The 25,357-nt window shown below is 41.4% G+C and overlaps 2 long non-coding RNA genes and 1 pseudogene across 2 annotated transcripts in view; 2 read left to right on the top strand and 1 right to left on the bottom strand.

Annotated features, from left to right (window-relative positions):
• LOC140500191 (uncharacterized) overlaps nucleotides 1-25,357 on the top strand; it is a 152,726-nt gene that overhangs the window by 68,657 nt on the left and 58,712 nt on the right. The gene's annotated exons all lie outside the window — the stretch shown is intronic.
• LOC140498186 (vasculin-like) lies at nucleotides 2,418-3,953 on the top strand (annotated as a pseudogene).
• LOC140500192 (uncharacterized) overlaps nucleotides 7,480-25,357 on the bottom strand; it is a 68,603-nt gene continuing 50,725 nt past the window's right edge. Inside the window, exon 4 of the long non-coding RNA XR_011965634.1 lies at nucleotides 7,480-9,242. This is a non-coding gene — a long non-coding RNA (uncharacterized lncRNA). The remainder of the gene's footprint in view (nucleotides 9,243-25,357) is intronic.

The raw sequence follows: 25,357 nt of genomic DNA, 5'->3' as shown, positions 1-25,357 counted from the left end.
AAGGTCAAATAGCCCATAAGTTAATGAAAAAGAGCTGATGTTTTTCAATATTAGTGTGCCACCTGGTGGCTTTCATGGGTAGATCAACTCATGGAGTTCTTTCAGATCTATTTCTCCCCTTACTGTAGGGATATGCCCAGAAAGACAAGAACACATTAGGTAGGTCAGTGACCTCATATCATTCTCTAAAAACTTTGGACACACTCTCTCAAGCTAGAGACTGCTCCAGAAAACCAGAAAGTGTGGGCGCCACCTTGCTTAGTTCCATAGTGATATACTACTAGCTTTCTACCTCCCCCAGTATGGTGTTAAAGGAATTGGCTTATAACAAGATCCCAGCTTGGTTCACCTCATCAGTTAATGCAGTGATGTCCTTTTCTGTCTTCAAGATGTAGTACTGTTTTGCACTGGGGACTAGGGTAGAAGTCAGCAGATCCAGTGTCTCTTGCCTAAGTTCTACTTACGGAGAACCCCCTGGGGTTTGATAACCTATCAACTCAACGAGGAGAGTCTCCTGGTTATTTAAATTATCTAGCATCTAGGAGGTACAGGGGATAGATATACTAGACTTGGAACTAGTAAGACTTGAGTTCTAATCCTACCTTAGACACTTGCTAGATGTGTGACCCTGGGCAAGTTTTCTCAGGCTATTTGCTCACCTGTAAAATAGTGATAGTAATAACACCTCACAGGGTTGTCATGGGGATTATATGAAATAATATTTTTAGCGGTCATAGGAAATAATGTAACTGTAAAAATGCTTTGCAAGCTTATGCAAGACTTAAAACACCACATAGAGATGGTGTTGATGATGCAATAATCAATTAAAGTTGATAGCCATCTCCACTAAAATTCAGGTAAATGGTCAGTGTCCAGCCATCATGTGAGTCCTGACTATAGATCTAAAGGTGTCCACTCTTCCAAATCATCCTAATTGTACAGGAATCCTATCCCACTCCACTACCCACTTCCCCCATGTCTTAGATTAGATCTCCCTAGATCATTGCAATTTGTGATCCTATATCCAATAGTCCTGGGAACATTTGTTTTCTATGCCTCCATCCTATTTCACCACTACCCTAGCATAAGACTTCCTGACAAGAATGATAGGACCAGGGCCATTTGGGAGCTGTGGAGGGAGAGAAAAGGGGCAAAAGGGGATTATTCAAGGTACCGAAAACTTCCTCCTGGGACTGAGTGCAGCGACACCCCCGAACCAGGGACACCTCTGATGGGGCAGAAAGTTATTTCTGTAAAAAATCCCCTGGATATTTGGAGTGGTCATTAATTGGAATTATGATGACCAAGTATTTTTTGACCCAGAAGTTTATCAAAACTGGCAAGAAACAGCTGGGAAGTGAGTTGACAACAGTGAACAATTTTACTGCTTCACCACAGGAATACAGACACTTCAGTATCTGGGTTCATAACAAGTTGTTTTAAGGGTTAAAGCAGTTCACCTGGAAGAATTTTGCTGATTTTTTTTTTATTTTAGTTAATGTTCTTAAGCCAGAACTGTAAGATATGTTCAATCTGTGTAATGAATAATTTAAACAGTTTCAAAATACTGTTTAAACATTGCTGAAGTTTCATGGCAGATATTTTTACCATTATTATAAATTTTAGGTATTTGGAAGTCCACCCTTCTCACTTTGCCATGCATCCTCTTTTCTAGATGAAGAGATAATAGAATCCAGAAGTCTTTTGCTTCTTCTATTTAAGTGTAAATATATTTTCTAAAATGTTGCCCTTAACCAGCAGTGTCGTGGTATTGAGATAGCTGTTGTCTCTCTGCATACGCTGATGCTTAGGAAGGCTCTTCACTTCAGATGTGAAATCTGCTTTTTGCTTTTTACTTTTTGTGTTACAAAACTTTTATTTCATCTGAGTGGTTGCTTATGACAGTGACATGTACACCAGATAATAAAGAAGAAAGGTTTCTGAAAATTTTACATTGTTAAATGCAAGACTAATTTTGGAAATAGCCATATGAGTAATTTAAAACAAAAGGATGGGTAGTTAACTTGAAGTAGCTCTATGTCAAATAGCCAAAGGTCAGGTACCTTCAAGGAACTTGGATATCATTTCAGAGGATACAAAATTTAAAAGAAAACTGAAAAGAATGAAGATTCCAGAGAGAAAACAAACATCTTCCTGTACAGTCCTGTTGGGTTTTGGGCTTGCTATAAGGTGTTGGAACTTTGTTCAAGTGAGTTGGAGGGACTGGACCTAAAAGGCGCAGTATGACTTTGCTCCAGCCTGGCTTAATTTTCCTACTCCATCATCAACAAAGGATAGAAATTCCAGTGGGATTTCTGGAACACAGAAGTCATCACTGAATTTTGAGAAACACTCTGAAAACTTCCAGTGGACAGAGAATCATTTTTATGTCAATCATAGATGACACAACTCTTCAGATGGCTTTAATTCTGGTATTGGATGTCCTAACTTTGGAAACTTTGGAAGGAAAGAAAAAACTGGATGGCCTGCACATGGAAGAAATGGTGCTGAAAACATAAACCATCGAGGGGGATACCATGGTAGAAGTTCCCGAAGTTCCTGAAGCAGTGCTTTCCATTCTGGAAAAAGCCAAGGACTGCATGAAAACAATACCCCTGACAATGAAACTGGGAAAAAAGAAGACAAGGAAAAATACAAATAATTTGAGGCTGAGGATTTTCCATCTTTAAATCCTGAATATGAGAGAGAGAGACAAATCAAAATAAATCTTTAGCTGCAGGTGTATGGGAATATCCTCTGAATCCTAAATCTAGAGCTCCAAGAAGACTGGTCATTAAAAAAGCTGGTACAAGAGATTTACAGGTATCTGGATTCCCTGCAATAGGAAATCTTCATTCTCAGCCAGTGAAAAATGGAACTGGTCCAACTGTTTATAAAGGACTAGGCCCTAAAACTGCTGCTCCACCTACAAAGCCTACACAATGGAAAAGCCAAACCAAAGAAAATAAAGTTGGAACTCCTTGTCCTCATGAGTCTACGTACAGCATTGGCAAATTCAATGCCTTCAAATCAACTGCCAGGAATTTTAGTGTATCAACAAATTCAGTTAAAGAGTGTAATCTCTCAAATTCCTCTTCTCCTGTGGACAAACTCAATCAGCCTCATCTAACCAAACTGACTCGAATGCCCACTGATAAGAAGAGTGAATTCTTAAAAGCTTTGAAAAGGGACAGAGTGGAGGAAGAACATGAAGATGGAAGTCATATTGGACCAGAAAAGGATGATGACTCATTTAATTTGCATAATAGCAACAACACTCACCAGGAAGGCGACATAAACTGAAATTTGATGAAAATGAAATTTCTCAAGCAGATGGCAGCGCCTCCATGGTTTCCCAAGAGATCATTTGGTCTTTTACCTTTCCACAAGCTGATGTCCTTTCAAGTTCACTTGAGGCAGAACATAAGTTGCTAAAGGAGATGGCTTGGCAGGAAGACAGTGAAAATGATGACACATGTGCTCCCTTAACATAGGATGAGATGAGGGAATTCCGAGTCATTAGTGAACAGTTACAGAAGAACGGTCTTAGAAAACATGGTATTTTGAAAAATGGCCTGATCTGGGACTTCGAGTTTGGACCCTGGAAAAACAGCATTTTCAAACCCACTTTTGGGAATGATGACACAGAGACAAGCAGCAGTGACACATCAGATGATGATGATGTGTGAAGGATTCTCTAACAGTTTTAGAAGTTTTAGTGTGATACATCCCATACAGTTTGGAGTGAATTGTAAAAAGGAAGAACTATAATTTATGTAGTAAAATACCCCATCAGAAGAAAATATTGGGGGGACTTCTTTAGAAAGAAAACCAAGAATGTTGTGTTGGGCTGTGGTGAACATTACTATAATTTCTTTGTAAATGAGTGTTGCAGAAATGAGGACTTTGGTTGATCCAGCATTAACTTTCTTCATCACTGCAGCATTTCTCTGACTAGCAATGTGATGATATAACAAATAAGATTGTTTCTCATTTAATAAAAAAAAAAATTGTGTAATGTTTTGCAAAGCTTCTGTCTTAAAATGTCCAGGTCTTTAAGAAAAAGGGCAATTTTACACTGAAAAAAAAGAAAAATAAAAAAAAGAATGATAGAGCCATGCACTAGTCAATTTGGAAGACATTGACCCCTGCCCTATGGGCCATACTCTTCCCTCAACCTCTTTAAGTCTGGATAAAAGGGTAAGAGGACTGGGGGGAGCAGGAGCATTTGGCCTCTCCTCCCCCTGCCCTGAGCCACTAGAGCCTCCACACCAAGGTGCTAAAATTCTTCCTATCCATTTCTTCCTTAGGAAGGAAAGCAACAAGCATTTATTAAGGGACTCCTTTGTGCCAAGAACCAGTGCTAAGTAGTAAATATTATCTCATTTAATCCTTCTGACAACCCCAAGAAGTCGAATTTGAGCTCAGTTCTTTCTGCCTCTAGGACCAGAGCTCTGTCCACTTCTCCACCTAGCTGCTCCTAAGGAGTCTCAGGTTTTATTAAAACCTGAAAAAGAAATCTTTAGCTCCCATAGGAGAGGATCTATTTCATTCATAGCTTGCAGAGGGTCCTTTTGCCCCAGATAATGTCATCTTTAGGGCCTGGTGCCCTAAATCTGCCTGAGCTAAGTTCCTTAAGTTCATGAGCACAAGGTCCTAAATCTCCCCAGGGCTGGCCACAAGTAAGGGTAGATGGAAGCCCCAGGCAGGAGGCCCTAGATCATTTCAACTATGCCAGGGAGGTCTCTGGGCTTGCTGGGTTGCTTTCAGAAATTCTTTTGGGAGGCAGCCCATATCTGTAGATCAGTTTACCAACCTGGTTTAGATTCCTGGGGAAAGTCCCACTTTGGGAGCCATTGTAACTACACTGGAACAGGATATATCCCCTTGCTGGGGCCACATTTAAGTAATTAGTTGAACCTACCATGGCATCAAGGGGTTAGTGGTCAGGACTCTCAGGTGCTTCAAATCACTGTCAGTAAGGTTAACTTAACAAGCACCATTGTGGCCAAAGAAGCCATTTGAGAAGCATCTCCCAAGACCACTGAAGGAATATGGTTTGTAACTGACCCAGTTCCTCAGAACTTGACTTTTAGTACCTACCCCACCTTATAGGCTAGATTGGGGATGACAGTTAGGTAGGCTTCCTCCCATTGGATTAAAGAAAAGGAGCTTTGAAAGGTCTGTACCAAACTACAAAATGGAGTGCCCCATACTCCAACCCAGGATGATTGTGTGGAGTTTCCATTCAGTCAATTATTAAATCATTTGTTAAGCATTGACTATATGCCTGGGGCTGTCCTAAGCACCAAGAATACAAGGAAAGGCCAAAACACAGTCCCTCCCCTCAAGAAGCTCACATTCTAAGGGAGAAGACAACATGCAAACTACTTTACCATATACCATGTAAATGGAAAGCAATTTCAGAAAACAGTCATTTGCTACAGAGGGAGGGAATAGGTAGGACCAAAAAGGTCAGTGAAAGGATGGGGAGTAGAGAAGTGGGGTGGAGTGTGTGAAGACTGTTGTCTCTGGATGTAGAATATACTTAGGAAAGTTAAAGTAAAAAGGGCTGGAACGGTAGGAAGTGTTTAGGTTATAAAGAGCTTTAAATGCCAAAAGGAACATTTTATATCTGATCCTGGAGGTTATAAAGAGGCACTGGGGTTTATTGAGTTGGGAGGTGGGAAGGTCAGAGTCAGACTTCCACTTTGGCAGCAGAGTGGGTGATAGATTGGAGTTTGCCCACCCACCACACACTATCTGTAGATCTTACCTTCCATATCCTATGGTTACCCAAACTCAGCTCTAGAAGACCCAGCTTCCAGAGGGTTTAAGTGGGGGTCACCGAGCCTACAGGCAGTTCAGAGAAAGCTCCTGTCACCCTTTCCTCCTTTATATCCTAGCAAAGTCAGGCTATTTCCTCTCTTGCTTCTTTATTACAATAAGACCAGACAGGGGACAGTCTCCCTTCCACTGTTTAGTCCTTGTAGGTTCCTATCTTTTTATATGCATCTATCTCTGTCCTCAGGCTCAGTGGGGACATCCTTCCCAATCCCAAGTTGGAATTTGTCTCACAGGTCCCATAGTTCTTGTGTGATCAGATTCCAGGGGCCATATTAAGCCATTTTAGCTTCAGAGGGAGGGGACAGGTCATGTCTTCCTGACTGCCGCTCTTTCTGAACTTCCTCTCTGGCCATTGCACATGATCCTGCCAACTCTGACACTTGTTTCTAACAAGGATCTTACCTGGTACAGGTACCCCTAGGAGTCTGGGTATGAAAGCAAGTGGTTCCTGAAATAAGATGCTGTGGATATCATTCTCAAGCAGCAGTACCAGAATGAAGGACTTATTGACCACCCAGGTATAAAACAGATAGCACAAGGATTAGGACAAGGAGGTGGGGCAGGGGATAGAGTACAGGGCCTGGAGTCAGGAATTCCTGAGTTCAAATGCGACCTCTGAAACTGGGGGACCCTGGGCAAGTCACCTGACAGCTATTCGACTCAGTTTCTTCATCTGTAAAATGAGGGTGAAAATAGCCCCTAACTCTCAGGTTGTAATCTTTGTAAAGTGCTTAGAAGAGTGCCTGGCACATAGGTGCTATGTAAATGTTAATTATTATTATCCTTTCAGAGATGAGAAATTGAACAAGAGTGGGTAGAGTGGCCCTTATACGTTTGTGGGAAGCCCCTCCCTATCAGTTTAATCGAAAGCTAGGTAGGTCTGCATTCCTTTTGGGTTCTACCAAGTTGCCTCTTCCTGCTATCTACCTAGTGACTCCTGAGCTGCCACAAGCCCCAATCTGTGAAGGCAATTTTTTCCCCACAAGCAGGATTGGGCAAGGAAGGTATACAAGAGGAACTGGGGGATGGGATGTGGGTCTCACATATTTGAGCCAGGAGTCTTGAGAACAACCTTTAATGCACAGGCTTGAGAATGAATGGCATGGGATAAGGATGGGGGGCCGAGAGGGGGGGAAGAAGTAGGCTCAGAATACAGGGAGGAAGCATGAACAAGGAAGATGCTGGCATGTCCATAACCCCAGCATCTCATTCCCCACCTTCATTGTCACTGCCCATAGAGGCAGCATGGCAGTCTCAATATGAACTCATCATTGTAGGTTGATATCCACACAAAAGTTTGGCAGGTTTCACCGTCCATGAGCCTCAGACAACTAATTTATTTGATATGAGCTCAGGGAAGATGATGAGTCAGTTTTATGACCCAGACTCCTCTGATATCATCTCACTCATTCAGTTTATTCCATGAACACTTCTTTGCTCATTTGTGGTTTTTGTTGTTGTTGTTTCCTCACACTTGTGACCAAGGGGTCTCTCCTTGGCTTCTGGTCTTCAAAACAATGTCCCAGCACTGCCTTCCGTTAGCACCTGGGGCCTCCCCACCCTGTAACATCCTAATGTGCCTGCAGTCTTTTCAACCTGGGATATGTCTCTATGGGGCCCACCCTCTTTTCCCATTGGTGAATTCCCCTTGGAGTCTCCATTTCGTGGAGGGACTCAGGCAGGCCTTTGTTGTTCCCTTGGCCCTGTTCCTGGCTTCCGTCCTTCAAAACTGTGCCCTTGAGTGTCTTCATTCTTTCCTTTTCCTCCTTATTAGCTCCTTTTTGTGTGTTTTCTTCTCTGACTAGAATGTGAACTTGAGGACAGGCACTTCCTTTCTTTGCTTATATTTGCATCTCCAGAGCTCAATATGATTCCTGGTACATAGCAATTACTTCATAAAAGCTTGCTTCTTTCCTTCTCAGGGAGTGTCAGCATTTGAGGTTAAGCTTAAGTCCCAGACCTCGAAGTCGTTTCCTTATTCTTTTCTCTTACAGACTGAGGAATTGTCCTATCCATTCCCATTCTTGGTCATTGGTCCTTATCTCCCATTACGGTTTGTCTCTTCCTGGACCCCTTGGGCCTCCTGGATTCCTTCTAGAAGTGTGTACTCCCTGGGGCCTCCTTCTATTTCCTCTCTTACCAGGGAAACAGTGGTTCACACCACACTAACATTTGATCTTTGAGGGTACACAGGACTCTGATTAGACTCAGTTGCATCTCAAGGAAATCTAGGCTCTGAGTTGTGTCCTAAAGTATCTTGATAACCCTTACTTCAGGAATAGCCCTGGGGAGAGGTATAGGACATAGACAGTATTAGGGGCTCAAGGAGATCTTCCACCAAGAAGTCTCTCCCTATATTTGACCTACAAATTAAGACTCCTCCCCCATGTGATTCCTTCCTCACCTATAAGAATGGAGGATGGTGACCTTCCCAGGGATATAGTAAGAGAAGGTAGATACTGGAAAACGATGAGGTCAATTTTCTCTCCCATGGGTCCCCAAACTTCACAGTCTGACTTCTGTCACTGTATATAACTCCTACTGAATCCAAGCAGCCCACATGCCATAATCCCATGAACATGAACTGGAGGTCACAACCTCAAAATAAGCCTCATATAGGAAAAGGGTAATGGTGGGAACTGTTGCTGTTGCCCAAAGTGTGGAAACCTGGAGAATGTGGGCTGTGAATATCTGGTCCCCCACTCCCACTTCCATATTCTGATCTCTAAAGAAAAGAATACACTATTTCAGGGGACGCAGACTGAGGATTGACTATTTTGAATCTTAAGGGGAAATGAATGTGACTGAGCTCACTGAGATCATTCTGGGACTCAACTGGTCATGACAGGGTCCAAATGGTGTCTCCCAGAACTTTGTTTCCCAGGCTTCTGGAGAAGCAAATGTCAGAAGTCGAGAGTCAGGGAGTCAAAGGCAAAACTTGTCTTGAGGCAACTTATTCCCTTCTCTTTATTTCCCTTTTCCACCCACAGAAGGGATATCACAGGGATAGAAAGAATAATAAGCAAGAGAGGAGACTTGGAAAATAAAGAAGAGTCTAAGGGATCAGAGGGGTTGAAGGCAGAGAAGATTCTGAATGCCATGGGGAAGTGGCATGAGATTGTAAGATTAGGGTAGGGGGAGATGAAGGGTCAGGGAGAAGACTGAGAAAAAAGAAGCTGAGTATGAATGGGGGCTGGGGAGGAAAGACAGATGGAAATATGAGGGAGCAAATAATAGACAAGGATTAATAGGATAATTTCATGGGAGGGAGGAACATCAAAAGATCAAGACCACAGTGGTGAACAGGATGTTGATAGCCACAGTCTTCATCAATAACAGCCTCAAGCCTAGCAGTCCCAGGAACACCTGGTTCCCTTGCTCAGGTCCTGGTTCCCCTGGTAAAAGAGAAAAAGGTCAAGGTGAGGGGAGAAAGGTATCTTGGCTTAATTAGGAATCAATGATGAGACCTTACAGTCTGAGGAAAATAAGCCCACATTATGAGCTTCCTCTAGAGAAGGGGGTATTTCACACATGCTGGGTATTCGCATACACTTTCCCCCAGCATGGCATCCTACAGCATGCTTTAAGTGTTGTTTTATCACATGTACCCTTAGTTTTGAGCTATCAAACACACTGAACCAAGAGACATCTCAGAATCTGAGTCCAAGGGAAATCATGCCCTAAACAATGGCTTATCTCAGTCACTAAGATATCATGTACTCTGAGCAATGGATTATCACATACACTTTGGCCACTTGGTTATTCCTGGTTATTGTGTCATGGGCTATCACAAGCATTGAACATGAGTTACTCCACTCTTTTCCCAGGTGATCACACATTCCAATTCCTAGATTATTACATACTCTGAGCTTGGCACTAGCACAGACACTAAAATTTGGCTTATTCTTCTTCTCAGCCCCTAGGAAGCTATGACAGGTTCTGAACCCTGGCTTTCTTCTTTTCTTCATTATTAAAATGTATACCAATTTTATGTTATGTGCTGAAGGAGATAAAATGTTTTGATGATATATAGTACCCACATTCACAAAGCTGAGAGTGTAGTAGGGGCTTTAGGCACAAACTCTTTTTCTTTTGGACATCAACCTTGAGGGTCTTCCCTTCCCCGTTTGATGTTTTTATTAAAGGGGCCATCCCTTGACTCGCTTCTTAAAGAGGACTATTCAGTGAATGGGTGTTACCTCACTCAAAGTGAGATCCTGAAGAGACCTTACCTGAAAAGGGCCAGGGTCTCCCATTGCACCTGGACCATCTCCAGTCATCGTAACGAATATCTGGACACTGGATCCAGATGACTCTGGAGGAGCAAGTGAGGCTGGTGACCTTGCACAGCCTCCCTCACCCAAATGAGAGTCAGGTGCAAGTCATGTCATCATCTCCCTGGTGTCATGGTCCCCTTCGCAAACGAAGGACAAACACAGCAACAAGGCATACACAGAGTTAATTACAATATACAATTAGTACGTTATGTACAATGAGTACATTAGAAAGGTACAAAACAATCTGCTGTCTGAAGTCTGAGGGGTGAAGTCACTGGGGAATAGGAGCTTCAAGGAAGGATAAATGGACAAGGTAGAATTTGAATTTGGTTTTGAAAGGTGGGCAAGAATTCAACATACCAAGAAAGGGACATTGAGAAGTTATTGAACACATATGGAAAAACCTGAAGGAATGCAAAAAAGTGAACAATGAGATGGTATGTTCAGAGGGCCATGAGTAGGTCAGACTGATGAGAGCTTAGACTTTATGGAAGAGAGTAAAATGAGATCAGGGTGACATCAGATGGTGGAAGGCCTTGGATGCCAAACAACAGAGTTAGGATATCATGTGGGAGACCAAAGGAAGTCACTAAAAATTTCTGAACAGAGAAGTGAAATGACTCTGTGTGTGTGTGTGTGTGTGTGTGTGTGTGTGTGTGTGTGTGTGTGTGTGTGTAAAATCTTCCATGTATGTGGAAGATTATTCTGGTGATTGCATTGTGATGTAGAAGAGAGAGCAGAGGTGGGAAAATATACCAGGGGAATATCTCAACAATCTAGGAAAATGATAATTAGAGCCTTTACTAGCAAAATGACAATAAGATTGAAGAGGTGCTGACAGGAATAAAAACTGTAGAAGCAGAAATGGCAGGACCTGGTGACTAATTCACTGTAAGTCTGAAGAGAGCTGGAGAACTAACAGTCACTTCCAAGATAGGAGAAGAGGTAAACTGAATAGCAGCCAAACAAGGGAAATTTGTCCAAAAATGGGAGAAAAGAGAATAAGCTCCATTTTCGACATGTTCAGTTTGATGGACCAGTAAGAGAAGTAAAGGCCTGGAGATACAGATTGTGAGTCATCAGCGGGGTCTCGGTAGTGAAGCCAAGAAGTGAAGGAGATTGACAAAGGAGGACAAGAGAAAAAAGTACTGGAATGATCCTTAAGGAGTATTCACACTAAAGAGGGTCCAGAGAGGGAGATGGAGAAGGAGCAATTAGAAAGGAGAGTGAAAAATGAAGATAATATAGTGTTTCTGGAGGACAGTGGAAGGGGTGTTCAGTTATGACTGATAGTCTGCGTAAAAAGCTGCAAAGAGGTCAAAGGAGAATGGAGACTGAAGGGGGCCTCTGGATTTGGTGGTTAGGAAGTCACTGAGAGAATTCACTGTGCAGAGGGGAGGAGTATGGAAAACAGAGGGAAGAGCTTGGGGAGAAAGTGACTAGAGAGTAATGACAACTCCTAGAATTTTGGCAGTGAAGGGGAGAGGAGTGTTGCCATAGAAGTGGGTGGTAATTAAGGTCAAGGGATTTGGGAAGACCCAAGTTCATCATCAGAGGGAAGGAGGTAAGAGTACAGGACACATTAGAAATGGAGCAAGGCCCTGGAGGAGTCAGGAGAAGACAGGTTCAATGGCAGAGGCTGCACTAGCGACTGCTCAAGGTCAGAGTGAATTAGAAAGAGTGCTAGACTTAAGAGTCAAGAAAGACTACTATGAAGCACTCTCTTTGGGTCTCCCTGCCCTAGGTTTTTCACCACTCAAGCTTATTCTCAACAACCACCAAAATGACTTTCCTGAAATGAAGAGCAAACTGCAAGTTAAAATCCAGACTCTGACATTTAACAACTGTGTGTTGTTGTTGTTCAGTCATTTCAGTTGTGATCAACCTTTTGTGATCCCATTTGGGGTTTCCTTGGCAAGGGTACAGGAGTGGTTTGCCACTTCCTTCTCAAGTACATCCATTTTGTCAGGAAATGAGAAGTTAAATGACTTCCCCCACATCACAGGACAACGAAGTATCTGAGGCTGGATTTGAACTCAGGTCTTCCTGATTCCAGGCCCAGTACTCTAGAGGTCCACTAAGCCACTGGCTGCCCTTTTTATCAACTGTATAATTATGGACAAATCAATACAACTCTCTGAAGCTCAGTTTTCTTATTTATAAGAAGGAGGAGGAGGCAATACCACTGGTACCTCCCTCACAGGGCACTTATGAGGCTCAAACAAGATGCTGTATGTAAAGTCATTTGTGGACCTTAAACTGCTGGATACATCTTAGCAAACATTATTCTTTGGTCAGAGGGTGGATGTATATGATGAAGCTAAAAAAGCATGAGCACAAGAGTGAGGACCAAGAGGGACATCACCCCTATAGGAGGGCCTCAGGCTCCTTAGGGAAACAGAATGCTGAGATGTCTCCTAAAGCTGTGAGAGTTGTGGGCTGATGAGAGGGTAAAGGAGAAAAATAAGTTATACTGCTATAGGGAATAAAGCTAGAGATGGTGTCAGGATTCATTTTACTGGTAGAAGGCAATCCTGGGAGTAACTCCCTCCATCAATGCAGGTTGATATTTTCTCTGCAAATTATTATGTTAGAGATCAGCCTGCAACAACAATGTGCCCAGGGGCACACAGCCAGTATATATTAAGGGCGTAATTCAAACCTGGGTTTTCCTAACTTGAAGATCTGACCTCTATTATAGTGACAAAAGAAAAGTTAGAAATATGAATTCAGAGTGAGGACCCAGTTTAAATGCTATGGCATAAATCTATAATGAATGAAGTTAATTCAAGTTGAGTATTTCCTTCACTAAGACTCAGCATCCCCAAACCAGGAGCAGACAAGGTGGGAACTACCGAGGGATGACAGCAGGTAAGAAAGTGAGGAAGAATAGAAGTGAGCTAGTCCCCACCTTGAGCCCTGGACTGGCATGTTCCCTAAAGTTTGGATCTTCACATAGTCTAAAGGTCTAGGTCATCACTCCCTTCAGTCCCTAAACCATTACACACACTGAGCCCTTATGCACATGCTCCGAGCCCTGAGCTATCACGTACCTAGGCTGTTTATGTCATGCTTTATAACACAGCCATGAGGAACCCTGGGGCATCACATTATCAGAGTGGGAGACATGGAGACTATCAGACTAAAACGGAAGAAGTGGTACTCACCAGGGTCCACAGCCACATTTTTCCCAGAAGCAAACATCATCCTGTCTGTATCACCTCCATGACCAACCCTTCTTATGTAATGATAGTCACCAAGGCTAAAGTCCTTAATCTGGAGAGAAATGTGACAGCTGGTGTCCTCCCTGACAGAGGTGATATGGCCTTCTAGATTCTGACAATGTGGTATCCAGGCTGGTCAGCCACAATGGGGCATGTCCAGGGGACCAAAGGTACTAGCCTAGTCTTCCCGCATTAAACTGAAAGCCAGGTGCTTGTCACTTGAGGCTCATTGTTCTTCCACCCAGGTGTGGGACTCCCCCAACTCTTTCAGCAGTATCTCATCTCTTGTATAGGAAAAGGGTGATGGGGGCAGAGTAGGGAGGAAGAGTTTTCGATCCCTCCTCCTAGGAGTGCATGTCTTGAGTCCTTATGTCTCCTAAATATCATTTTGCCCTAAATCCTTTACCCCTCCTTCCGGACTTTAGGTGCCAAAGTCAGGGACCAATTTTTCTTTAGATATATCATAGGGAAAGAAATGGAAGACATGAGTCCCATAGCTACATGAACAGGCAAACATGGTCATTGACAAGGTTCAGGAGTTCCCAGGAATTACGTCTTTTCTTGAGGTTGGCAGGGCAGGGAGGGAGGGGGAGAAGAGGGGAAAGGGAGGGGAAACTCTCTGGGTTCAACAATTTCTCAGGTTTGGGGAATTTCTTGGGATTGGAAGGTTAGGTTCCTAGGATCAGAAAACCGCAACATCAATACCTTTGCGTTCTTAGGTTTGGGATTCAAAGATTTAGAGACTCACTAGTGTTGGGGATTCCTGGAGTCAGGAGTGGAATATCCTAGCATAAGAAGATTGGGCTGGCTATGGAATATACCCCACATAACCACCACAGGCTTGGGTAGGGGATGACTGTGGTCATCAGCCCAGTCCAAGATTCATCTCATAATCCTACAGGTTTTGGGAGGTCCAATGGAATAGGATCCCTGCCCATCTTCTCCCACCCAGTTGAGAACATGGAAACTTATGTGGCAGCACAGTCACTTCTGTTCCAGGACCAAAATTTTTCCATTGAGCTCTCTGTGCCACAGGTAAGAACCTACATTTTCATCCTGGGGAAGGGGAGAGGAAACAGAAACTGGCAGGAGGTGTGTTGGAAGATAACAGCAGGATCTAGGAAGAAAGAGGCAGAGACATCTGTTTTCATGCTCATGAGAATGCACCAAGTTCATGAAGCCCCAATAAAATGGGGGACTTTAAAAGGTAACATGACAGAATAATATAGCCTTAGGCTCAGGAGACTTAGGTTTAACTCTGACTCCAGCATGGACTTACTGTATGACCATGGGCAAGTCATTTAACTCTTCAATGTCCCAGTAAACTTTCTAAGACTAAGTTATGGAGAAGTTTTTGCTCTCCATTGCTGAAGAGAATTTCCTTACCGAGAGCTCTCTATGTCAACAAAACATAGGAATGGTTAAAAACCGTGCTGGGCCACATATTGGGTTCTGGCTGAGGGCAGGTCAAAGCAGACTCAGAGAATGTTCCAGGGTCCCTTGCTTGATAGGATCCCAGGAAGGCGACCCTTGGGGATGTCTGGTCTTGGCTAAACTTAAGAATAACTATTGAGATGACTCCTGAAGTGACTACACACTTTTCCTTTCCCATTCTCACTATGAAAAAATGAGTTAAAGCAATGGATGGAAAACATCTAGAAAGGAAAATGATGATTACAAGAAGCCAGCACAGCTTCTTCTAGAACAGGTCATGCCATGCTGACCTCCGAGACTTTTTTATTAACACTGTTACTAAATTGGTAGATGAGGGGGATGCCTTAAATATAGTTTGCCTATGTCTTAACAAGGCTTGTTAATAAATTATACTCTGGAGAAGATAAAGAGATGTAGACTAGATGATAAGAGAATTAGATGGATTCAGAGCCAGCTGGTTGGTTGGACTCACAGAAGTCATTCATAGCTCAAAACTCAGTGTGGCAGTAGGTCTCCAGTGGAGGGTCCCAGGGATCTGTGCCTCTTAATGCTATTTAATATTTTCACTAATTGTTTGTGTAATGGGAAACTGGAACATTGACAAGTGCATTGGTGCATTCCATTGAAGGAAATCCCCATGTGGAGAAAACTAAGGAGCTTGGCTCCAGAAAATACCTTGGAAATAATATGGAGCATGCACAGGCATTCTATAACTGCTTCTAGACTGTTAATCATGTGGCTAGGAGGAGCTTTTGTCCATTGGTGGTATAGACAGAACTAGGGGCGTTGTCAAGAAGGCTGTCTGTCACCTTTGGCCTAATGTCTGCCTCATTCTCTTCAAATGCTCTCTGGAAAGATCTCATTGACCTGGATCATAGTATCTGGTGAGAGACAGAAGTACAAGGAGAGCATTTTTGAGGAGCTGTCCCTTTTTTGGCCATGTGGTCTTCACCTCGGTCCTTGGCCTCTGTAATGAATGTCCTTTGTTTATTTGGGGTTGAGAATAAAATTTCCTATAATGTGAGTTTCAAAAGGTCCAGAGAACTCTCCAGCACACTGGTGTTCCAAAGTCTGGGTTTTGCGGTCATGCAAATGAGTGTCCTTTGGCAGCTACCTTCTTGAATCAGGCCAGTCATGCTTGACATAAGGATTTATCTGTCAGTCAGGCTGCAGGAAGTTGAGGAGACCCATATTATGTAGTAATTAAATGAAGAGTGTATTCCTGAGGTGTTGAGAGGAAATGTTTGTATGTTTGTTCTAGCTGTGTCTTCACTGAAAATACGCCTTAATAAAAGCTCATTGATGTTAAGTGTTAAATGGAACTGGAATGCTCATTATTGGTACCAGACTCGGCAGGGACTCCTAGGGAGAAATGGAGTTGGAAACAGCAACAGCAAATGTCATTTACTGCTGAAGACTTGTGCATCACATGATGTTCTCATCACCAACACTGTCTTCCGTTTACTTAAATGCAATAAAACTGGTACCTAACTACAGAATGGAGGGAGATGCAACTAGTAGGGCCTCAAGCCAATGGCAGTAGACACACACACACACCACCACCACCACTACCACCACCACCACCACCACGACCTCTACACCTCACCAGACAAAAATACTTCCTTTGCCTGGAACTCAGAAGAGGAGATGGATGTAGCCTGCTGGGTTCTCAGGGAGTGAGCAAGAGCACATATGTTACATTTGAATGTTAGCAGATGACAAGAAGTTGAAAATAACAGCTAGTACAGTACACAATAGTGTTAGAATCTAATAAGATTCTGATAGGCTAGAGAACTGGACTGAAATTAATAAGGTAAAATTTTTGTAGGGATCTATGTAAAGTCTTATGCTCAGGGGTAAAAAAATTAACTTCACAAGTAACAGAGAGGGGAGAGACTGTTGGACTATCTGAAAAAGATCAGAGAGTTTGAGTGGACTGGAAGCTCAATAGGAGTCAGCAGTGATAGAGCAGCCAAAAAAGGTAATGTGATTTTGGTCAGCATTAAGTGGGCCAGGATTCCAAGAACACGGAGGCGATAGTCCTTCCAAACTCTGCCCATCAGACTTTGTCTAGATTTCTGTGCTCAGTTGGGCACCCCAATTTAAAATAGACATTGATACTTTTAGCACAAATAGAAGCAAGCCAGAGACCCCTTGATTAGTAGGTTCGGTGCCCTATTAATAAACTGCTATCTTGCTCAGAGAATTGCCTTGGTTTGCCTTTTCATTAAATTTTACTTGTGACAATTCATTAAGAATATTCTCTTCTGGCCAAGATGGCAGACTAGAAAGACACACTTACAGCAGGGTCTCTCCCCATAGCCCATAAAATACCTGTAGAGAGGGACTCTCAACAAATTTTGAATCAGCAGAATTGGAGAACAACAGAGTGGAGGAGAGTTCCAGCCCAGGGTGACCTGAAAGGCCCATGCAAACATCGGTAGTGTAGGACACTGAGCCAAGGGCAGAGCCCAGCCCAGCCTTGGCCGAGCAGCTCAGTGCAACAAGACTCTGGGAGGAGGACACCTTGGGGGTGAAATCTCCAGTCCCAGCAGCAGGTCCTCAGATCCCTCAACCCACAGGCACCAAAGGTCAGTGACAGGGTTTTATCACCTGGTCAGGAAGGGAGAAGGACCTTTCCATAGCTCTGGCAGCAGGCAGTGGCCACAGAGGCAGCACAGCAGCCCATAAGGAAGCTCCATTGTTGGAGCATAAAAACACCTGGGGGCACTGAAGAGCTGAGTCTTACCTCAGCCCTGGGTGGAGACTCTGGGGGAGCTGGTCTTTGTCTTAAACTGAATGGCAGCCCTGCCCATTCAGCTTATCTGAAGACCAGCCCCCAATGCTGACTTGGGAACTGGAGCCCAGGTGGCTGAGGAGAAGTAAATGCAAACATTCTGGGCATAAAAATCCCTCTCTGCATCCAGACCAGTACACGCTTGATTGTGCCACCTCAGAGGAACTGAGATCTCACAGATTCCCAGAGTATACCCTACTCTTGACAAAGGACTCCAAAGTCAAGTAACTGGTTGGGAAAATGCCCAAAACAGGGAAAAAAAACAAGACCATAGAAGGTTACTTTTTCGGTGAACAGATATCTCCTCCCATCCTTTCAGATGAGGAAGAATAATGCTTACCATCAAGGAAAGATATAGAAGTCAAGGCTTCTGTATCCCAAATATCCAAAATAAATATTCAATGGACTCAGACCATGGGAGAGCTCAAAAAGGAATTTGAAAATCATGTTAGAGAAGTGGAGGAAAAACTGGGAAGAGAAATGAGAGAGATGCAAGAAAAGCATGAAAAGCAGGTCAACACCTTGCTAAAGGAGACCCGAAAAAATGCTGAAGAAAATAACACCTTGAAAAATACGTTAATTCAATTGGAAAAGGAGGTTCAAAAAGTCAGTGAGGAGAAGAATGCTTTCAAAAGGAGAGTTAGCCAAATGGAAAAGGAGGTTGAAAAGCTCACTGAAGAAAATAGTTCTTTCAAAATTAGAATGGAACAGATGCAGGCTAATGACTTTATGAGAAACCAAGAAATCACAAAACAAAACCAAAAGAATGAAAAAATGGAAAATAATGTGAAATATCTCATTGGAGAAACAACTGACCTGGAAATTAGATCCAGGAGAGATAATTTAAAAATTATGGGACTACCTGAAAGCCATGATCAAAAAAAGAGCCTAGACATCATCTTTCATGAAATTATCAAGGAAAACTGCCCTGAGATTATAGAACCAGAGGGCAAAATAAATACTGAAAGAATCCACTGATCCCCTCCTGAAAGAGATCCAAAAAGAGAAACACGTAGAAACACTGTGGCCAAATTCCAGAGTTCCCTGGTCAAGGAGAAAATATTGCAAGCAGCTAGAAAGAAACAATTCAAGTACTGTGGAAATATAAACAGAATAACACAAGATCTAGCAGTTTTTACATTAAGGGATCAAAGGGCATGGAAAAGAATATTCCAGAAGTCAAAGGAACTAGGACTAAAACCAAGAATCACCTAACCAGCAAAACTGAGTATAATACTTCAGGGGAAAAAATGGTATTTCAATGAAATACAGGACTTTCAAGCATTCTTGATGAAAAGACTAGAGTTGAAAAGAAAATTTGACCTTCAAACACAGGAATGAAGAGAAGCATGAAAAGGTAAACAGCAAAGAGAAGTCATAAGGCACTTACTAAAGTTGAACTGTTTACATTACTACATGGAAAGACAATATTTGTAACTCTTGAAACTTTTTTCAGTATCTGGGTAGTTGGTGGGATTACAGAGAGAGAGAGAGAGAGAGAGAGAGAGAGAGAGAGAGAACAGAGTAAATTGAATAGGATGGGATCATATCTTCAAAAAATGAAATTAAGGGATGAGAGAGAAATATATTGGGAGGAGAAAGGTAGAAATGAAATGCAGCAAATTATCTCTCATAAAAAAGCAAAAGACTTTTCAGTGGAGGGAAAAAGAGGGGAGGTGAGAGAAAAACATGGAGTTTATTCTCATCACATTCGACTAAAGGAAGGAATAAAATGCACACTCATTTTGGTATGAAAACCTATCTTACAATTCAGGAAAGTGGGGGAGCAGGGGATAAGCAGAGTGGGGAGGATGATGGAAGGGAGAGTAGCCAGAGGAGGGAGCAATTTAAAGTCAACACTCTTCAGGAGGGACAGGCTCAAAAGAGAGAATAGAAGCAATGGGGGGCAGGATAGGATGGAGGGAAATATAGTTAGTCTTTCACAACATGAGTATTAGGGAAGTCATTTGCAAAACAACACAGATATGGCCTATATTGAATTGCTTGCCTCCCCAAAGGGAATGGGAGGGGAGGGAGGAATGAAGAGAAGTTGGAAGTCAAAGTTTTAGGAACAACTGTTGAGTACTCTTCTTGCTACTAGGAAATAAGAAATATGGTTAATGGGATATAGAAAGTTGTCTGGCCCTACAGGACAAAAGAGAAGATGGGGACAAGGGAAGGGAGGGATGTTAGAAGAGAGGGCAGATTGGTGACAGGGGCAATTAGAATGCTTGGCGTTATGGCGTGGGGGGAGGGGACAAATGGGGAGAAAATTTGGAACCCAAAATTTTGGGAAAATGAATGTTAAAAATTAAATAAATAAATTTAAAAAAAAAACAAAGAAATAGACATTGATAAGATGGAGAAGATCCAGAGGAGAACACCCAGCATGGTGAAGAGCCTTGAGCTCCTATTTCTATGAAGAATGGCTACAGGAACTGGGAATGCTTAATGTGGAAGAAGAGAAGACTCAGGGGAGGACATGATAGCTTTGTTCAACTATCTGGAAAGCTTTCATGTGTAAGAGGAATCAGACTGATTTTGTGTGACTCCAGAAGGTAGAAGTAATGGGTGCAGATTTTAAAGAGGCAAATTATACTGATATCAACAAAAAATTTCATGGCAATAACAATAATAATAACAGCTAACATTTATGTAGCACTTCAATTGCAGTGGTGTGCTTTATATACCTGATCTCATTTGATCCTCACAACAACAGAGGTAGATACTCTTATCCCCATTGAGAAATGAGGATGAAGAAACTGAGGATGAAAGAGGTTAAGCGACCTGTCCAGGGTCATACAACTTAGAAGTTTCTGGGGTAGTCTTCCTTACTCCATCCTAACAATTAGAACTATGCAAAAGTAGAATGGGCCCCACCAATGCAGACCAGGCCCCAGGAAACTAGGAACAGGCCTCAAGGCAACTAAAGCCTTGGAAGTTTCCAGACCTCTCAACCCATAGACAGTAAGGGGATCAGACAAACAGCGAGAAGGAGATGTACTGGAATCCCTTTGCACCACCAGAGTCAAGACTGTTGAATTGCCTATACTTTGATCTGGCTTGCAGTCCTAGATCTTAGTCTTCCTGACTGTATCTACTCCATCTTGTAGTTTCTCCCAAAGGTTACATGCATCACATAGATCAGTACCCCCAGTTAAAGAAACGCTACTTTAATTTCATGAGGATTAACTGCAAACTCTTTTTGTAAAGCAAACAAGTCCTCCACAAGATGGCTCCAATCTAACTTTCTATCTTGATTATACATTACACTTCTTCACTTTATGCTCCAATTAAACCCACTGACTTACTACTGTTCCCCATACATAACATTCCATCCTCCCCCTCTCCTTTTCCCCCTGTGATTTTTACATTGAAGAGTTCCCATTTCTGGAATGCCCTCCCTCCTCACCATCACCTCTTGGAATTCCTAGTTTTTTTTAATGCTCAACTCAAGAGATACATCCTTCAAGTGGCCTTTCTTAATTCTCTCAGGTTTTGGGCCCCTACCCAATCACTTTCTTTTTTACATCCTGTATTAATCCAAGAACTCATTGCATACACCTAATAGAAGGTAAGTTCCTTTAGATAGAAACTATGTTATGTTTAATGTTTATGCTTGCAGCACCTAGAACAGTTCCCAACATGTTTTGTTGCTTTTGAGTTGTTTCAGTCATGTCTGATACTTTGCAGCTTTATTCGGGTTTTCTTGGCAAAGATACAGGAGTGGTTTGTCATTTCCTTCCCCAATTCATTTTACAGATGACGAAACTGGGGCAAAGAGTGTTAAGCAACTTATCTAGCATAACATAGCTATTAAGCATCTAAGGCCAGATTTGAACTCAAGAAGATAAGATTTCCTGACTCAAGTCCAGACACACCATCTACTGTGCCATTTTGTTAGTACATAAGAAACTTACTACAGATAGTTCTCACTTTATTCAATTGTGAGGTTCAGCAGATCTCTACATAAAGTAACTTTTATGCAAGATGAAAATGGTAAGAAGAACATGGAGACAAAGCCATGCACCTATGTGACTGTGCAGAACCAAAAGGAAAAACACTTAGGGTCAGACACAGACAGGAGAGGACAGGCAGCACTCTGGGACTGGGAACAGAAACAGGATACCTGAGCATGGATAGATGGAAGAAAGACAAGAGGGGGCTGGACACAGGTTGGGTGGGCAGAGTAGAGCAAAAGTCTGCTCTCTTAGCACCGGAAGTCTTAAGCCAAACCCCCCAGTCTCGGCAAAATGTCAGTCTCTTCAGGAGGGACTATTTCACTGGAAGGCATTTTTGATGGATAGTTTGGGGATGGGAGTGGGGAGAGGATGAACAGAGAGGCAGGAGCACAGAGAACAAGCATAGTACTATGCAATAAAACTGACATAGGTGGAGTTGTCTTTTTTTGGAATGCTAATTTCTTTCAGAACTCTTTATGTGAAGTCAAATTTGAGTAATGTGAATTTAAGTAAAGCAAAAACTACCTACAAATGTTACTTGGTTGATTGATTGGGATTCATGTAACTTAGTGTACACTCCAGGACTCACAAAGGATTAGTGTCTCACCTTCTATCTACCCCATGGGTGGTTCACTCAGGTTAGTAACCCCTTGAGCTTAGTCCTCTTATAGGTCAGAGACTCCCTCCAAGATTCAGTCAATAAATGTCCCAATTCATGCATCTTAGATGGGTCAATAACCTCACCCTCTACCCCAGAGCTCACATTGCTTAATCACCTAATATTTCTACACCTCACTTTCTTTAGTTGCAAAGTGTAGGGTTGGAATTAGATGATCTCTAAAGCTTATCAGCTGTAAATCTAAGATCCTGTGGTCCTATCGGTCATCCTTCAAAAGTTGGCATCCTCAGAGCTGCCTGTGATTCTTCATTCTCTCTCACTCCCTAAATCAGTCATTTGCTAAGTCTTATAGATTCTGCCTCCCTAGAATCTCTCATCCACCTCCTTCTCTCCAGTCACACATTCACTACCCTAGTTCAGGTATTCATCATCTCTTGACTCAACTATTGTAATAGCCTCCTGATTGGATCCCTGGCTCCCAGTCTTTCCACTCTATAATCCATTCTCCACACAGGTGCCAGAGTAATCTTTTGAAATCACAGAGCTCACCATGTTACTTCCCTGATTAAAAATCTCCTTTGCCTATAGGAAGAATTTAAGATCTTCCATAATTTGGCTCCCATATACACTTTTAGCTTTATTTTATATCTGCTTCCCTTCATAAATTCCACATTCCAACTATGGTACCAGGAATATTGCCCTGGTGCATAGGGTGAAATAACTTTTCATTTTCTTTTCATTATATTTTTCTTTATTTATTATCTTAAAAAATTGCTTTAAACTTATATACAAAATGAGAAAAGAAAAAAATTGTTTTTTATACAGCAGACCATAAGAGAGGATTCATTATAAAACAAAAAATTTCCATTTCAAGAATACCTATATAATAAACACTATATATTGTTTTCAAAGCTACCCAGCTATTCTTTGCTTCCTTGTTGGCTTTCTTTTGTTCTCTGCTGTGCACTTTTTATTTTATTTTTTCCTCCTTCTCCCAACCTCCCTAAAGAAGACTGCAATTAAGCATAGCGATATGTGTGTATTCATATATGTGCATGTGTACATGTGTATATATACATATGCACAGATATCTATAAACATACATACATATATATATATATACACATATAAGCTCATACACATATATGTAAAACTTTACCATGCTTATTTCTTCCTATTACCTGTTTCTCTGAAGGTGGATAGCATCTTCCTTTATAATTTCAAGTCTTTCCAGTTTTTTCTTAATCAACCAGATCATCATTTCCTACACCCACAGCAATATTCCAACCCAATCACATCCAGAGGGATTGCCTATGAAAGTTTATTTTTCTGAGTTTTCTGCATTCCTTCTATTCTTGGCTATATAGGTTTTATTTGTACAAGAAAATTTTAATTTAAAATGATCAAAATTGTCCTTTTTCTTCTTCAAAAATACTTTCATCTTACAGGTTATGTCTGATACTACTGAATCTACTTCCTTTACATCCTTTTCCCCTGGTTTCTTCCAAATTCCTGATGTTTTGTTCTTGAAAATGAAATTTGCAATTTTTTTCTAACTCAGTAAAATGCATTTTAAAATAATTTAATTAGTATAATATTGAATAAATAGATTTGTTAGGTAAAATTGTCATTTTTAAAATTATCTTGGCTTTACTTACCTATGAACAATAAATATTACCTCAATTATTTATAACGGAGTTTATTTGTACAAAAATGTTTTGTATTTATGTTCATATAGTTCCTGTGCCTGTTTTACTAGTTATACCTTCAGGTATTTTATGCTGTCTAGATATTTTAAATGGTCTAAAACAATACTGGAAAATATTGCGGACACATAGCATAGTTTCTCTATTTTTCATTTTTGATTAAATCTATTTTAACTTTAAATTTGTCTGAGATAATGATAACTATCCCTGCTTTTTTGACATACTAAGTTTTACTCCTGCTCCTTATTTTATCTTTACGTGTATCTCTCATTTTTATAATGTTTCCTGAAAACATCAAATTCAATTTTTTTAATCTGCTATCCATTTCTGTTTTATGGGTAAATTTATCCCATTCAAATTCTAGGTTACAATTACTTAACATGTTACTTTCCTCCTTCCTATTTTTTCTCACTATCCCTCTCACCCTATTTACTCTATCTCTCCTCATTCCCCTGCTGTATTTCTACTTACTACCTTGCCTTCCTATTCCTTAACCAACCCATCCCTCTAAGAATTCCTCCCTTATCCTCTCCCCCAAACCTCCCTCCTTGCCCTCTTATTTCTTTCTGAATTTAGAAGATATTTATATCCTCCTGCATGTGTGTGTGTGTGTGTGTGTATTGTTTCCTCTTTAACCCATTCTCAAGGAGAGCAAGCTTCCAGCACTTCCTGCCCTTCCCCCCACTAGCTTCTTCTTTATATTTTTTTCACTTTGTATCTCATTTGTGTGAGATAATTACTCCTTTCTATATCTCCCTATAGTTTCATGTTTTTAGATTCAACCCATCCCACTCAACTCAGCCCATCCCTTTCTTTCAAACTACCCAAATAATGATGACAATCATAAGAGTGCTGCTAATATATTAACATATATGAAGTAAATAATTTGATCTTAATAAGTCCCTTCTATTTGGTATTTAATTTTTACCTTACATTTCTCCTGGATGTTATATGTCAAATTTTTCCTTAATTTCTAGGGGATTTGCCACAAAACCCTGAAAGTTTTTGAGTTCATTAAATGTCCCTTTTTTTCGTTCGAGATCATACTTAACTTTCTTAGGTAAGCTCCTCTTGGTCATAACCCTAGCACTTTTGCTCTATGAAATATATTGTTCCAAGACCTATGGTCCTTCAACATAGTAGCTGTTAGGTCTTGTATAATACATATTGTAGCTCCACGATGTTTAAAATGTTTTTTTTTTTTTTCTTATTGCTTTCAATATGTTCTCCTTAACTTGGGAGCTTTGAAACTTAGCCATGATATTCCTGTAAGTTTTCCTCCTGGCATCTCTTTCAGGTGGTGACTGGTGAATTTTTTTCTATTTCTTCTTTGCCTTCTTGTTCTAGGACTTTGGGGCAATTTTCCTTCATAATTGATTGTTATAGGGTATCAAGATTCTTTTTTATTGTAATCTTCAGGTAGTTCAACTATTCTTCTTTCTCCTCAATCTGTTGTTTTTCTGATGAGATGTTTCATTTTCTCTTCTATTT

Source organism: Notamacropus eugenii, chromosome 4 (genome assembly GCF_028372415.1).
Source record: "Notamacropus eugenii isolate mMacEug1 chromosome 4, mMacEug1.pri_v2, whole genome shotgun sequence".
NCBI classification, from domain to species: Eukaryota; Metazoa; Chordata; class Mammalia; order Diprotodontia; family Macropodidae; genus Notamacropus; species Notamacropus eugenii.
Note: the sequence above shows the minus strand (reverse complement) of the source record. Positions and strands in the feature narration are given on the sequence as shown.